This window comes from Scaptodrosophila lebanonensis, unplaced genomic scaffold, assembly GCF_003285725.1.
Source record: "Scaptodrosophila lebanonensis strain 11010-0011.00,11010-0021.00 unplaced genomic scaffold, SlebRS2 tig00000157-arrow-arrow-pilon, whole genome shotgun sequence".
NCBI lineage: Eukaryota > Metazoa > Arthropoda > Insecta > Diptera > Drosophilidae > Scaptodrosophila > Scaptodrosophila lebanonensis.
Window position 1 is genome coordinate 720,832 of NW_022060595.1, and position 16,604 is coordinate 737,435.

The window sequence follows — 16,604 nt, forward strand, 5'->3', positions numbered from 1 at the left end:
ACTATTTAAACATAAAGTAAGAAAAAATGCGGATGAGATTGACTATACAAAGCAAAGTGACTGATTGCATTCAACTTGGTGAATGCCAGCATGATCCTTGTCAATACTCTCTCTAAGTTGATGCACTACCTCCACGTGGTTCCTCCTGGATTGCCACGTAACACCCGTTGGGTGGCAAACTAAAGTGCGCGGCGGGTTCCCTAGAACCATAATCTAGGTTGTGGCGTAGGACTTGAGATCCACCCACATAAAAACCCTAATTCAATGAAAGATGCAAGAGGAGCCTCGGATAGGATTCAAAACAAAGTTGACGATCATGGCAAACGTAAAAAGGACAATGATTTGAGAGTATGCACCTGGAATGTACGAACATTGTACAGGCCTGGTGCCGCTCAACAACTATCGGATGCTCTCGAAAAATGTAAGGCTGACATTACTGCTATCCAGGGCTGCATAAAGAAAAACAAATGTGACATATACTACAGCTGCCACCCGCAACGGCATGAGTTTGGTTGTGGCTTCGTTGTTGGCGCTCTGTTACGACGCCGTGTCTCTCACTTTCAGCCAATAAACGAGAGACGGGCAACGATCCGAATTACTGCCAAATTCTTTAACATCAGCCTTATCTGTGCGCACGCCCCCACTGAAGAAAAGGACGACGGGACCAAAGATGCCTTCTATGCGGAGCTCGACCGTGCCTACGGCCGCTGTCCAGCTCATGACATTAAAATCCTTCTTGGGGATTTCAATGCCAAGGTTGGGCGAGAAGGTGTCTTTGGAGCAACAGTCGGCCGATTTAGTCTCCACGAGACCACCTCGAGCAATGGTCTGAGGTTTATCGGCTTTGCTGCAGCGCATAACATGGTAGTTAGTAGTACCAGATTTTTTCATCCTGACATCCACAAGGCTTCCTGGCTGTCTCCTGATCGATTAACGCGGATCCAGATTGATCACGTTGTGACCGATGCAAGGCATGCATCCACCATACTCGACGTTCGTTCGTGTCGGGGTCCTAACCTTGACTCGGACCATTATCTTGTTGCAGCCAAGGTACGCACGCGGCTATGTGTGCCCAAAACGCCGCGTCGAAGTATGATGAAGAAGATGAACATCGGGGAGCTGCAATCACTACAGACAGAGGACGCATACTCCACTCAACTCTCTGGCATGCTCAGCCAGCACTCTCCCACGCCTGCAAACATCAGTGATATGTGGGCGCAAATATCCCACTCCCTACGTGCTACAGCAGAAGACGTACTTGGGTTCCAGCGCCCCCCACCACGGAATCCATGGTACGACCAGGAGTGTCGTGAAGCTACAGCAGCAAAAGACGTCGCATACCGAAGAACATTGCAGGCTGGTGCTACTCGAGCTGTAGTAGAGGCTTATAGAATAAAGAGGAGAGAAGAGAAGCGACTTTTCAGACGGAAAAAAAAGGAGCTTGAAAAGCGTGAGTGTGAGATTGTGGAGCGAAGCAGAGACAGGAATGAAGCCCGAAACTTCTACCAGAGGGTTAAGTGTCTGACCCAGGGCTTTAGGAAGGGCGCATTTGCCTGCAAAGATGATGACGGAAACCTGGTCACGGATGCAGATAATGTGCTAAGGCTATGGAGGGATTACTTCTCAAGTCTACTTGCAGACGGAAATGACGATCCACGAACCCCAATCGACGACGATGGTATAGAAGTACCGGTTCCAAGCCATATGGAGGTTAAGGTTGCAATACAGCGGCTTAAGAACAACAAAGCCCCAGGTGCTGATGGACTGCCTGCTGAGTTGTTTAAATCTGGTGGTGATGAGTTAGTAAGGTCCATGCACCAACTCATCTGCGAGATATGGCTTGTGGAGAATATGCCCGAAGATTGGAGCCTTAGAAGGATCTGCCCTACTCTGAAGAAGGGCGATGCCACTCTACGTACCAACTATCGTGGTATTAGCCTTCTTCCGATCGCATATAAGATTTTTTCGAGCGTACTGTGTGAGAGATTGAAGCCACATGCAAAGACACTGATTGGACCTTATCAGTGCGGTTTCAGACCGGCCAAGTCCACCATTGACCAGATCTTCACACTGCACCAGATCCTGGAAAATACCTACGAAAGTCAGATCGACACCTACCACCTTTTTGTTGACTACAATGCTGCCTTTGATAGCCCATTGCGAGATCGCCTATATGCTGCCATGTCTGAGCTTGGTATCCCTGCTAAGCTAACTCGGCTCTGCAGAATGACGTTGAGCAATACCATCAGCTCCGTTAAGGTAGGAAACGACCTCTCCGAAACCTTCACTACCAAGCGAGGTCTCAGACATGGTGACTCGCTCTCATGTATGCTCTTCAACCTTCTTATGGAGAGCATTATAAGGAAAGCCGGAGTACATCGGACGGGCACAATATTGACAAAAAGATGTGTCTAGCTCCTTGGATATGCCGATGATATTGATATCATTGGTCGGACCAAGCACTGGTGCTTTTGGAGCGATCGAAAGGGAATCGGCCAAAGTAGGTCTGGCGGTAAATATGAGCAAAACAAAGTTTATGGTGTGCCCTAGCAGAGAATCGCGGCGTCTTGATTCTCATCTGATAGCAGGGAACTATAACTTTGAATCTGTCAAGGAATTGATATACCTTGGCTCTGCTCTTGACAACAGCAACAATATCAGCCTGGAGATTAAGCGGCGAATAATCCTTGCCAACAGGTGCTATTATGGGCTCAGTAGATAATTGAACAGTAGAGCTCTCTCTCTTGGCAGACGAAAATAACGCTCTACAAGACGCTCATCCTTCCGGTGCTCTTATATAGGGCTGAGACCTGGACAACCACACAATCAGATGCAGCTGCTCTTGGGGTGTCGAAAATTCTCCGCAAGATCTTCGGTCCTATTTGCGTTGGCGATACATACCGTATCAGATGGAACGATGAGCTGTATGAGCTGTCCGGTGACACTGACGTAGTCAGGCGAATAAATACGATGAGACTTCGCTGGCTAGGTCATGTCGTACGTATGGAAGAAGAAGCTCCAGCTCGAAAAGTATTTGATGCGGTAGTTGGAGGACAACGGAGGAGAGGAAGACCCCCAATACGTTGGAAGGACCAAGTGACTGAAGCCCTAACATCACTTGGTGTTACCAATTGGAGGAGACGCGCGCAAAGCAGAGGCGCGTGGAGGGAAATTGTGCATCAGGCAGAGACCCAATAGGGTTGTTTATGCCAAATAATAATAATAAAAGAAAAAATTCTACTCCTTAATTATTTTTATACCCTGTACCCAAAGGGTACAAGGGTATATTAGTTTTGTGCGAGTGCACATGGAACACACAGAAGGAGGCTTGGTAGACCCCACAAAGTATATGTATTCTTGATCAGCATGACAAGCCGAGTCGATATAGCCATGTCCGTCTGTCCGTCTGACCGTCTGTCCGTCTGTCTGTCCGTCTGTCTGTCCGTCTGTCTGTCCGTCTGTCTGTCTGTATGAACGCAAGGATCTCCGAAAGTATAAGAGCTAGAATAACCAAACTTGGTATACAGATTCTCCTGAGACCGAGAAAGGACGAGTTTGTTCATTTTTTCTGATCCACCCCCCCACTCCCCCCCTATTACCGATTTTTTATAACTCCCGTAATTCTTAGAATTTTGAACTAAAATTTGGAAGTCACATTAGGTTAGTAATTATTTATCCGTATACCAAGTTTCATTATAATAGAATGATCGGAAAGAAAGTTATAGCCATATAACCAGGCCCAATGCACACATACATACATATGTACAAGTACACAAACACGCATAAGGCACGATTCTGATGTAAATGTATGTATGCATGCATGGAATATTTTATATTTAATTTAGTTAATTAATTAAATTAATTTAGTTAATTAATTAAATTAATTTGGTTAATTAATTAAATTAATTTAGTTAATGAATTAAATTAATGTAGTTAATTAATTAAATTAATTTAGTTAATTCATTTAATTAAATTAATTAATTAATTTAATTATTTTTTGTGGGGTGGTACAGGGTATTTAAGAGTTGAGCCTGCTCGACTTTAGCATTCCTTTCTTGTTTATAATTGTTTTATATGACAAAAATCCTTATAGATGTGCCTTAAAACAAAATAATATAGTTCATCAAACCCTGCTGGATATGCGAACATACTTACAAGAATGTAAGTATCCACCGGAAGTATATTGTTTAAAAGGAATGATCCATATCGCAAAACAGCAAAAGAACAAATACATATAAACCTATACATGTATATATGTGCACGCACACATTCAAAGAGCATAAGCGGCACAGATCGACCATCTCTGTTGACTGCCTCTCTGCAAATGAAATGAAATTCGCTCACAGAGAGCACGAATGCGACAGCTCCCATTCGGCAAATATCCGAACAACTAAGGCAGCTGTCGCTCACAATTTTGTTGGGACGTTTTCGTTGTATGAAATTAAGCATCTATATGTTGTATGGCTAGTGATATAGCTCATCACTGATTTTCTCAGTCCACAAATATTGCGCCAACAATGTAAACACAAATTAGTACGGCCAGTGTGCAAGCAAAACCTTTGCAAACTTTTCGTTAGACTGCTACACACACCGGCTTGAGTCGATGTTTTCGAAAAATGTTTGCGTGTGCAAAAACAAAGCGATAAAATGACAATGATTATATCGAACGATACGGACGCCGATACAACCATCAGCTATGATAGCATTAGCAAGACTGAAGTATAGTGTACTATTGAATTTCGTTTGTTTGGTTTGATTACATATCGGTATTTTTGTCGTTTCAAGGTAGCAGATATTGTGTCATTTTATTATTTTATATTTTCTAATTAATTTGTAAAAATATATTTCTTTAAGTATTCTCATATTATTATTGCTAGGTATATTGTAGTGTTTCCTTGGCTGAAACCGAGTCCAAAATAACAATAATTCTACCTACATTATTATAGAAGAATACATAACTAGTTGTTTACATTTTAGTGCATCTTAATTTGTGTTAGAACTGTTTGAAGTCGGTTTTTTTGTTAAAATTGTTGTTTATTTTTTATTTTTAGTGAATGTGAAGTACACTAACTAATGGGTTTGAATATTGGTAGACCTACTAATCGTGCTGCTCATATGAGACAGTGCCATCTAAATGAAACAAACGAAGTCAGGGAAAACGTCTATTTCAACAGAGGAGTCTTGAGATCCTTTCACCCTTTTCATTTCCTAACGAATTCGTCGTGTATATGCAAAAACAATCTTAGGGTGTGCAGAGTAATTAATTCTCTGAATGTGTATTTATTCAGTTTTCGCGCAGCTCTCGTTCTCAATATATTTTGTCGCAAACGTTCATCACGTTGTTCTTAAGATTCTCGTCTGTGAATATCTTCTGTTTTGATTTATTGATCTGCGATTCTTGTTGCAGTTTGTTCTTCTGAGTTTTGAGCTCTAAGTACGCTGTATTTTTGTTACACGTATTGTTAAGTTTAGATTTTTTCGACGGCATTATACTGAAATTGAAATTCTATTTCACATTTTATCTCATTTAAATTTGAAACTCATCTACCGGGTGCCTTCGCATTATATCCGAAACCCATTAACATTTTGTATGTTTTAAGAATTATATGGTTTTCTCATGGATGCCATTGTCAGACTGGACTAAATTGACATGGGACCATTCAGGAAGAACCAGCTTTCACATACAAAAAGAATCATATCAGTTGTATGTCCACCAATCGAGAGTGAATCACCATTACGTACACAAAGAGGAATGTGGGCACGCAGCAACGAAGAGAAGGCAAATCAATTTTACGCCCAATTAGATAACGTCCAAACCACATCCAGCAACAAATAGCTTTATGCTCCTACTAACCAATCATCTTGAAGCAAGCAGGAGAAGTTACAAGTGTCATTAAGGACCAAGTTTCAAAGCAAAAAAAAAAACGCCGGGTCACGATTTAATTTCCCCCAAAAGGATCATTGACTTGTCAAAGGACAAGTCTCAGCCATCATCATATAGACCAATCAGTCTCATGCCGTGCCCTTCGAAACTGCTCCTGAATCGCATCAAACAGCACACCATTGAACAAGTCAACCGAATAACATCTGAGATACGAAATGCATTTGAAAAACGAGAGTATTGCTCCGCTGTTTTTCTGGATGTCGCCCAGCTTTCGACCGCGTTTGGCTGGATGGCTTAGTTCACAAAATTAAAATATTACTTCCACAGAACATCCATAAAATACTGGAGTCATACCTACAGCAAAGAAGTTTCGCAGCTAGATGCAAAGATTTCCTCCCCGAATTCCATCCAATTGAAGTTGGTGTACCCCCAGGGAGCGTGCTCGGACCGACACTGTATATTATATACACAACAGATATACCGACAAATAATCATACAACAATTTCGACATTTGCTGCCCAACAAGAACTACAGAACTCTTATCATCTCACCTCGTAAACTGGCGCATACATGTAAACGAGCAAAAGTGCAAACACCTTTATCCTGAACAAAAAAACTTGTGCTCCATTGTCGCTAAACAACATCAATATTCCACAAAAAAACGATGTAACATACCTTGGTGTCCATTTGGATAGACGGATTACTTGGCGCAAGCGAAGCGAAGAGAGATCAACTGAAACTAAAAGCTATTAATCTACATTGGCTTATAAGCGTCCCTTCACCACTAAAACTGGACTACAAAGTACTCTTGTACAATTCAGTTCTCAAACCGATTTGGGCATATGGCTCTGAACTATGGGGAAACGCTTCCATTAGTAATCGAGAGATCTCAATCGAAGATACTGAGAACCATCACTGGGGCACCCAGGTACATACGGAGTGAAAATATCCGCAAAGATTTAAATGTGGGATCTGTTAAAGATGAAATCGCCGAGATGAAAGCAAAGTACCAGTTTAAGCTTCGGAACCATCCAAATAGTCTTACGTAGAATTTAACTTGGCAGGCTAGCTGTACACGACTCCGACGAAGAGACCTCCCCACCCAGCAAAAACAGTTAGGGCCGTAATTTAAATACTTAATTGTAACTAATTAAATAACTATATTAAATTAAGATTTGCCTACTTATCGTAAGTCTCCGAAAGAAAAGATTCGATAAATAAAGAATAATGTAAAAAAAATCGGCTTTTTATAGTTTGTTTCGTATGTAATGCAATCTGGTCCTTGAAAAATATAATCTACCTGCTATAGTGGTTACTGGGTTTCTCGGTTAAAAATATGAGGTTGCCACCATCATCTTCAGCACTATGCTGTGTTTGTTCTCAGAAATATATTTGTTCTATTTTTATTCGTGACAGCACATCAGCCACGTAATTTTCTTTATGTACATTATGTCGAAATCACCCTCGAGCTTTGAGTTGGGGTCTATCATCTTAAACAACCAACACAACGGTTGGTGATCACTAGCTATCTCAAAATATCTGCCCAACAGATAGTGTCAGATAGTTTTGGTAGCCCAAACTATGGCCAAAATTTCCTTCTCCATCGCGCTGTAGTTTTTTTTTCTGTTTAATCAAAGCATTGAAGCCGTGCATTCAGATTAGCACCTTAACAATACATTTTTACAAATATAAAGTAGCCCAACCTCGAGCACTTCCGCGCGAGGATTAATAATCGCGCTGTAGTTAATTTCGTGTTTATTTAATGTTCTACTGATGTAGCTGAGGGGGTGACCGTCCTGTGACAGTACAGATCCCAATGCATCATTGCTTGCGTCGGTGGTCAAAACAAATTTTCTATTGACATCGGGCATTCTCAAAACAGGGTCATCAGAAATTAATCGTTTTAATTTTTCAAAAGCTTGGATGTATTTGGGGTCCTTTATGTTTATTTTTAAGCCTTTTCTCAACACATTGGTCATAGCTTTAGCAATGTCTGCGAAATTCGGTATGAACTAGCGATAATAACCTGTTAAGCCCAGCAAAGCTTTTACTTCCCTGGTTGGCACGGGATACTTCTGTAAAACTCGCATTTTTTCACGGTTGTTCGCATTTTTATAGCCTGTACCCAAAGGGTAAAAGACTATATTAGTTTTGTGCGAATGAATGTAACACATAGAAGCAGGCGTGGCAGACCCCACAAAGTATATATATTATTGATCAGGATGACAAGTCGAGTCGATATAGCCATGTCCGTTTGTCCGTCCGTCCGTCTGTCTGTATGAGCGCAACGATCTAAGCAACTACAATATCTAGGATAACCAAACTTGCCTGAATGTCAAGCCCCCTAAGCCTAAGCAGATCGAGTTTGTGTTTTTTTTCTGATGCGACCCCCCAATCCCCCGCAATTAGTGTTTTTCCATAACTCCATAATCCAGTTAGTGATTATGTGTCCGTGTGCCAAGTTTAATCATAATTGGTCAATTCTGAAGAAAGTTATAGCCATAAATAAAATCGCTGCTCATGCTTGCAGCTCTGCCCGCAGCGCTGCCTGCAGCTGTTGTTGTTGTTGCTGCTTTGGTTCAACTTTGTGCTGCATACATATACACATATAAACACGCATAGACCCGATGATGTAAATGTATGCTTTTGAAACTGTACATAAGCATGTCTTCTATGTATAAATAAATTAAATAAATTTTATTTAATTTAGTTAATTAATTAAATTTTGTTAAAATGATTTAATTTTTTTTAATATTTTTTTTTTAATTTCTTTTTTAGTGGAGAGTACAGGCTATTTTACTGTCGGGCTTGCTCTACTGTAGCGTTCTCTGCTGCAACTTTAAGGTTGCGTCCGCCAATTTTTCGAAAACCAGTTGCAGAGAATGCAGATGCTCATCGAGAGATGTGGAAATTATGATTATGCCATCCAGATAATCTAGACAATTTTTGTTAAGAAAGGGCGAGGTATGTCATTCATACAACGCTGAAAGGTGGCTGGTGCATTTTTGAGGCCAAATGGCATAGCAAGTATTCGTAATGACCACTTTTTATAACTGTTTTGAGTATGGACTTAGGATCCATTTCGATTTAATGAAAGCCCTTCACCATATCTATTGTTGTAAAATAATTACATCTTCCTAACTTTCGAAGTATTTCATCCATATTAGGAATGGGTACCACTCATATAGGACTATTGTATGGCGAGTTACTGGTGCGAATGGTCAAACATGCCCTGTACCTGCTCTTCTACCACTTGCTCGTAAGACTGCGGGTAACCAAATGATTTTGAATAGAAAGGTGAATTTTGTACTGTGTTTATAGTGTTTTTCTCTTTGTTAGTAAATGTGAACTTATCTCCCTCATGATATTCTATATGTCTGTATAAGTGAAGCAATTTTGATTTTTCTTTCGAATTCAAATGCTCCAAACGGTAGGGCTCTAAGTCAGGCTGGATTGGATATGAGACATCGTTGATGTCTTATAATTGTTTCTGCACTATTACCAGTACATCATGGTAATGTTCTAGCTTGTGGTTCGTTTCTTCTTGGGATTGTTTTTGGCCAGGTGATGTGGTGTTATTAATTAACTTGTATTTCTCATCATTCAGAACTACAGTGCATAGTTTATGACGGCCTTTGCTTGCGAAAGCATTTTTATACCTATTAGCATGTCATAGTTTTCGGAGAACGGGTGCAGTAAGAATTCGTGATTTTCTTGGAAAATTTATTTGATAACACTGTGTAGTTGCCACTGGCTAGCCGAAAATGTTGCATGTCATCATATTTACGATGGAACCGGAGTCTATTAAACACTTGAGCTCTTTCCCTTTGTATATAATTTCTATGTACTGACTGACTCCGAGGCTGCTTGCTCTAGCTTTACTTCTTGTTTTTCACCTTCGTCCTCCACCATACTCTGTGCCAGCTGATTTTCTTTATTTGAGCATGGGTGGTCGTACATATTTGGGTAATAGCTGTCATAGTTTTACTGTTGTTGATCATAATAATCTGGGTATGTTGTCTACTCCCAATAGAATTGGGTCTTGAAAAAAATGGTGCCGGTGGAATTGGTCTTGGCTGATAATTAATATTTGGATGCTAGTGTAGATGAGACTGGAATGATGGTTGGTATGGATTGGTACAGTTAGTTTGGTTATAGTGCACATTCGGTCGATGCATGATTGGGTTATAATGATTGGTTGGAATGGGGTAGGAAATTTTGGTTGGCTGTAAACTGGTTTTGTATAATATGGCTTATATGGTTTTTCTGGCGAATTATTTGTTCGGTTGTTTTTATTTACAGCGCTTATATCATTATATATTCCTTTTTCTTGCAGCAAATTTATAAGTGACGTTAGGTCTGGATTATTATGAGTGACAATTGACGCGTAAATAAATGTTAATTGGTAATTTCTGAACTAAACTTTCAATACTATTTCTAATTAATCATGTAAAAAGTGTTGTCTCTGCAACACTATCCTCTAATTCTAGCTTATTTGTAAGCAATAGTCGCCTTCTCTCTTCCTCCTCAAAGAACGATGGCACGCTCCCTCTGAATGGTGTACTTCGGAAGTCTTCCAGCAGAACGTGATTGGGCGTCTGGGGCTTGTATTTAAGTATCAGCGAACGTCTGAACTCGTGCCACCTATTAAGGTTGATAATGCCAATGGTTCGCATGACTTTGCCAGAAATGTGTGCTGAATGTGACCAAAAATTAAAACGTTTTGCCTCACATCATTGGTCGGGTACAGCGAGATGATGAAGTCCATACGCTTTATGAACGTATAGAAAGTATGCAGGTCACCGTGGAACCTTTCAACGTTCTGGATTTGGTATGCCACCTGAGACATGTTAGTCTCGGAAAGTGGCCCCGGTGCTAGTGGTTCTTGCATGGTTTACTTAGGTTAGGTTGAAATGGCGGAGGTGAAGATAATCACCGCCCACTTAGGCATAGCAGGCCCGTTGTGATACCATATAGTCCCTACTTTTGCCGGTCAGCCTTCAGCCACCCGGTGGTATTTAGAAATTTTACCAAGTCAAAGAGCTCCACATTTTTCATGTCCGAGAGGTCGTTTATGAATGGTTTTCCTAGGGTGCGACTGCGCAGCGCCGGGCAATAGCAGAGGAGGTGCTCCACACTCTCCTCCTCCTCCTCGTCTCACTAGCTTTTGCAGAAGTCATTGAACGGTATGTTGTCTTGATGCATGTCTGCCAATCGGACAGCGGCCCGTGAAAGCTCCCACCACCATGGATATCTCTGTCATTCTCAGTTTTACAAGCCCTTTTTACATCAAATGATGGCCAAGTAAGTCTTGCACGAACATATGAGCTTTGCTCTCCCAGCACTGCTGTGCGATATAACGTGCATAGTTGCGCGAAAGGAGCCGAAAGGATGCTAACGGCATTTCCAAAACTTCCCTGTCGGGAAGAATGGTTGCGTTTCTTCAATGCAGTTTCCCTCAATATTCCGGTGTGCTGGTACCCATATGAGGCTGGTACTGACCTGCTGGGCCATCTCGTTGAGAGATTTGCGGCAGTCAGTGATGACTTTTGAGTTATCCACATTGGAGTCAAACGCTTTAAGCGCTGGTTGTCTGAAAAAATAAAAATCGGCGTGCCGCCTGCTATGTCGGAGGATAGGCGCTTTGTGACCTCTTGTATCGCAGGCACTTCTGCCTGATAGACGCTGCAATGATCTGGGAGACGAAATGACAGCCGTATCCCCAGGTCTGGAGAAAAGATGCCACCGCCGGCTCGCTGATTCATTTTCGAGCCATCTGTAAAGAAGTTGATGGCGTTGTTCTGGCAATGTGGGACGCTATCCCATTCTTTTCGAGCGGGAATCCTGACAGTAGATTACTACTAATAATATAGTCGTTCCCTATGTTGCAGATCAGTAGATTACTACTAATAATATTGTCGTATAATTACTCACCTCTTTCATTAATGTCACTGCTACCCAGGATCGTACTAATTTTCTTTTCGCTGCTATTGCCGACTAGGGCTTTCAGCAGCTGCGAGGGGGTCTGCCTTCTTGGTCGTGGGCAATATAGACAGAAGCCATTCGTATGGTAGTTTTAGCCTCACCATTTTTGTCCCTTATTCGTAGACCCATCGTTGTTAGGTTGTCGTCGCTGAATTGAGGAATTAGAATGGCGTTAAGTTCTTTCTTAGCTGAAATACATGTTCTATGTTTACCCTTACCGCTCTTACAGAAGCTTGGTGATCCAAGAGCCCGGATTGTGCTGTTATTTACCCAGGGCTCTTGGATTAGGACTAGGTCCGCATCGCCTGCTGCCAGACGAACCATCAAGGCAACTGTTGCTGCTGTGAAGCAGGCTTATTTGGAGGACCTGCATCATCGGTGTTCTCCATCTTCTCCTCCGTGAGCGTCGCGTCGGCTTCTCCACCTATACCTCCCCCACTCTGCTGATCGCCTGCTTATATAGCGCAGCCGACCTTTCGTCATCACATGTTATGAGTTTCACACCGCCCTGGTACTATCCAGTATCAGTGCACTGAGGGTGTTCACCAGGGTTGTCCCTCAGCACCTCCACTGCGACCGTAGCTATCGCTACTTGGATCCAACGCCACTGGTGCCTTACTTCAAGTTTGTATACGAAGTTTGGTAACACCCGCTTCGTTCATAGAATGTCCGCTTGGATTCTTTCGAATTCTTCTTTCTTCGTTTGCTCCGGCGTGATTGGAGCGTCGGCTTGACGAAGGATCCGAGCTGCCGCGCGTTGCTCGCTGTATCCGGCCACCTCCGGACCTACTCTTGGCATCTGTGCTTCTATTTTCCCACCCATCGCTTTTCCCTCGGGCACGCCAGCAGCCGAGGGCTCATTGTGGATAATATGCTCGGAACGGGCTTTGGGTTGGCGGTGAAGGGTTGAGCATGGTGACTGGGCTTGCCATTTTGGCTCTGCTTCGTCTTTATAACGTCGGAGCGTGGTTGAGACACGGCTTCTCTGGATGCAGAACTTTCAGTTCCTTCCGGCCTTTGTGGAGGGATGGTCTCAAACTTTTTATACTCTGTACATGAAATGTACAAGAGTATATAAGGTTTGCGAGAGCTGAAAATATAACAGGCAGAAGGAGGCGTGGCAGACCCCGCAAAGTATATATATTCTTGATCGGCATGACGAGGCGAGTCGATCTAGCCGTGTCTGCCCGTCTATGAACACCTGGATATCAGATACTACAAGAGCTAGAGACTCCAAATTTTGCACAAAGATGGCTTATGTGTATACGCTGTGCAAATTTGTTTTATTTTTTGATTTACCCCCGCCCCCCACTTTTCCCCTATGTGGGTTTTCCCGATTTTCCATTCATATAATCGCCTACATCTCTGAGACTATAAGACCTAGGAACACCAAATTTTAATCCAAGATGCCTTTTGTGAATACGCAGAAAATGTGTATTTTGGAATTTCCACCGCAAATCGCGGGGAATCTTGGCATTTGGACCTATAATCACTAACTGGAGGTATATGCCAAGTTTGAGTTCGAAATTCCAAGAAATACGGCAGTTATGGATTGCGGTTTCTGTGAATGTATTCTTGCGATTTACAAAAGCAGAAACACGCATTATACACTCACAACATTCATATTCAAAAAACTCATATGGATAAGTGTTGAGCTGTACAATTGCATACATACACTTATATGTGTGTATATGTATGTACATGCATATTTTATGTATATACATGTTTATGTATGTACATACATATATGTATATAAAATAGTTGCGAGTGTACATGGGTCTGCAACGCCTCCTTCTATGTGTTCCCTGTACCCTCGCACAAAACTAATATACCCTTTTACCCTTTGGGTACAGGCTATAATAAACCAAATGGTAAGCGTTAAAAAGCTTCAAAGTGTAGGTGCACCAAGAAGTGGTTTTAGAAAATTAGAAATTCGATTAACTTTAAACTTAGTTTATGTATTTACTCTGAGAAAGAATACAGAATAAACTGCGTTGTATTTTTGTAACCTTTCATTAAAGAATAGAAGAAATAATTATGATAAATGTTGTACAGTTGCATAAGTTTACCAAAAAACGTTGCCAAATTGTACAGCTTTTAATTCTAGAAATTACTTGCCTTGATGTATCCCTTTCATACTATATACATAAATATACATAAGGTGCGCGAAATAATTAACTGGGACAAAGACTTGGCACATTATATTGTCCACAAAATGCAATTCTTTTTTTCCCTCTTCCTCCTATATTTTGGTTGTAGTATGCTTGAGCTGTAAGCAAAGAATTTTGCAAAAGTACCGCAAGGTTGTCCCGTTATGTCTATTTTTAGAAGACAATGCTGACGCTTGTGAACGAAATAATTAACTGGGACAGATTAGTTTGCTTTCATTTGCGAATAGTTCATGACGTAAAATTTAAACTTTTTATACAGAATTCTGTTTAATCTATTATATTAATTAAAAATAAGTAAGTTTCAACAAAAATTATTATTTGTAGCAATTCCTAACTGATTTTTTTTGTTAAGAAATGTCGAGTTTCGCCCGTTTAAGCAATGAAGAACGTGGAAAAATATTGGCACTGCATGATATGGGGATGTCAATACGCAAAATTGCAGTAAATGTTGGCAGAAATAAGAACACGGTGGAAAATCTGTTAAAACATCCCGAAAACCATGGAAAAAAGACCAATTCCGGACGCCCTCCTTTGGTTGATAACCGGGACAAAAGGCGTATTAAAAATCTAGCGGTCAAGGAAAACATCAGCGCATCGCAAATATGCAGCAAAATGTCTCTAGAGATATCCACGAGACGTGTGCAGCAAATTTTAAGAAGCTCAGAGAATATTATATCTGAAAAAAAACTACTCAAACCGGAGCTACTGCTACGACACAAAACTGCTCGATTGCAGTTTGCCAACAAGTACAAATTTTGGGATTTAGAGTGGCAAAATATCATTTTTATTGATGAGAAAAAGTTCAATTTGGATGGTCCTGATGGTTACCGTTACTATTACCGCGATGTGCGAAGCCCAAAAAAAGTCCGCGTGTCACGAAACTTCCATAATATGGGCAGCGTTTGGGTGCAAAGGATAGACACCGATGTGTTTTATAACGCATAAAATGAATGCACAAAATTATGTACAGCTATTGGAGAGTGTTTTAGTGCAATTTGGAGAAAATTATTTCGGTGATTCCTGGACTTTTCAGCAGGATAATGCACCAATTCATACTGCACATCTCACCAAAGAAGCCAAAATTAGGGAATGGGAAAAATTGGACATTCAAATGCTCCAAAACTTGGTCAATTCAACGCCAGGGCGAATAATTAAGGTGTTAAACAACAACGGGTGTTCCATTTAGAATATATTCATAGTTTAAAATTCTTTGTTTTACTCATTTTCAGTTTTAAGATACAAATAATGAAATTGTCCCAGTTAATTATTTCGTTTGAAAATATTTTGTTTAATTTTTTTAATATATTTTCTTAAGTTTTATTTGTTTTATTTTAGTTGAAGTCTATTCATAATTTTATTAAGTTTAAGCAGTAATTTGTTTCATGAAAATAAATTGAACGGTTTAGTTGTTATACTCTAAAACGTAGTGTCCCAGTTAATTATTTCGCGCACCTTATGTATGGTTGGGCTATTTTATATTTGTTAAAATGTATTGTTAAGGTGCTAATCTGAATGCACGGCTTCAATGCTTTGATTAAACAGAAAAAAAATATATATATATATGTATGCATATATAACCATACATAGTATTTATTGTACTTTATAGCCTAGCTCTCGAATCGTATCAAAGTAATTTGCTATTTGGGAAATGAACTCTTTAGAAACTTTAGAGAGTGTCGGAAGAGAAATATCATATAGTAAATAAACGTATAAGCACAAATACTGAGCCAGCAAAGACGGACAAGACCTGCTACTTTGATGCATATTTCTGTCCGCTAACCCCAACTTTGAGGAATAAAAATACGTCACTTTAGGCTAGGTCTAGAGAATAAGGAGGGTATTTAATCTGAAATTGAGGCAGTTTTTTCTATCTTTAGCTTATCCAATGCGATGGGTAGATTTTCGTTTGTCCAAATAATCGGTATATACTTTACCACCACGACTATCCCAAAGAACTATCGCCACCACCTTTTCAGGCGAAATAACATAATTGTCTGTTTTGGAGGCGGATCCCCGTTCACAATCTGCTGTTTTGATTGTAATTTTGTTTCTCATGTCCAATTCGTTCAAAATATAGAAATCGCGGTCTTTAGACACCATGGTGATCTGAGCTATCTCTCCTGCTTTGATTTGACGGTCGTCCACAATCATATTGTGAATTGTGGCGATGTTTTCGGCTGTGGTTACACATAGTCCCAAAGTTTGGTTAATAAAGAAAATCGTTTTTATAGCCTGACTAGAAACTTTTCGAACTTATCTCGCATTTTGCCTTTCTATTGTCTTATCTATGCCAAACTCTTCTTGCGCTGACCTTCTTTTTGCATAAAACTCGAACTTATTCACATATACACCTTGCTTGACTATTTGCTATTTGAAGGATCCTGCCCAAGCAGGGCAGAGATCTACTCGTCACCAACACACTAAATGTATATTTTTTTACCCTAGTCCCCTAAAGTAAAAAGCGCATATTAGGTTTCTGCAAAGTATGTAACATGTATCATACATGTATCAACATGATGAGAGAAACTGATCTAGACATCATCTTCCGTCCGTCCGCCTGGTTG

The 16,604-nt window shown here is 40.7% G+C and overlaps 1 protein-coding gene across 3 annotated transcripts in view; it reads left to right on the forward strand.

Moving 5' to 3' along the window:
* The window catches only part of LOC115629549 (putative hydroxypyruvate isomerase), a 106,917-nt gene that overhangs the window by 65,838 nt on the left and 24,475 nt on the right, over nucleotides 1-16,604 (forward strand). The window lies entirely within an intron of this gene.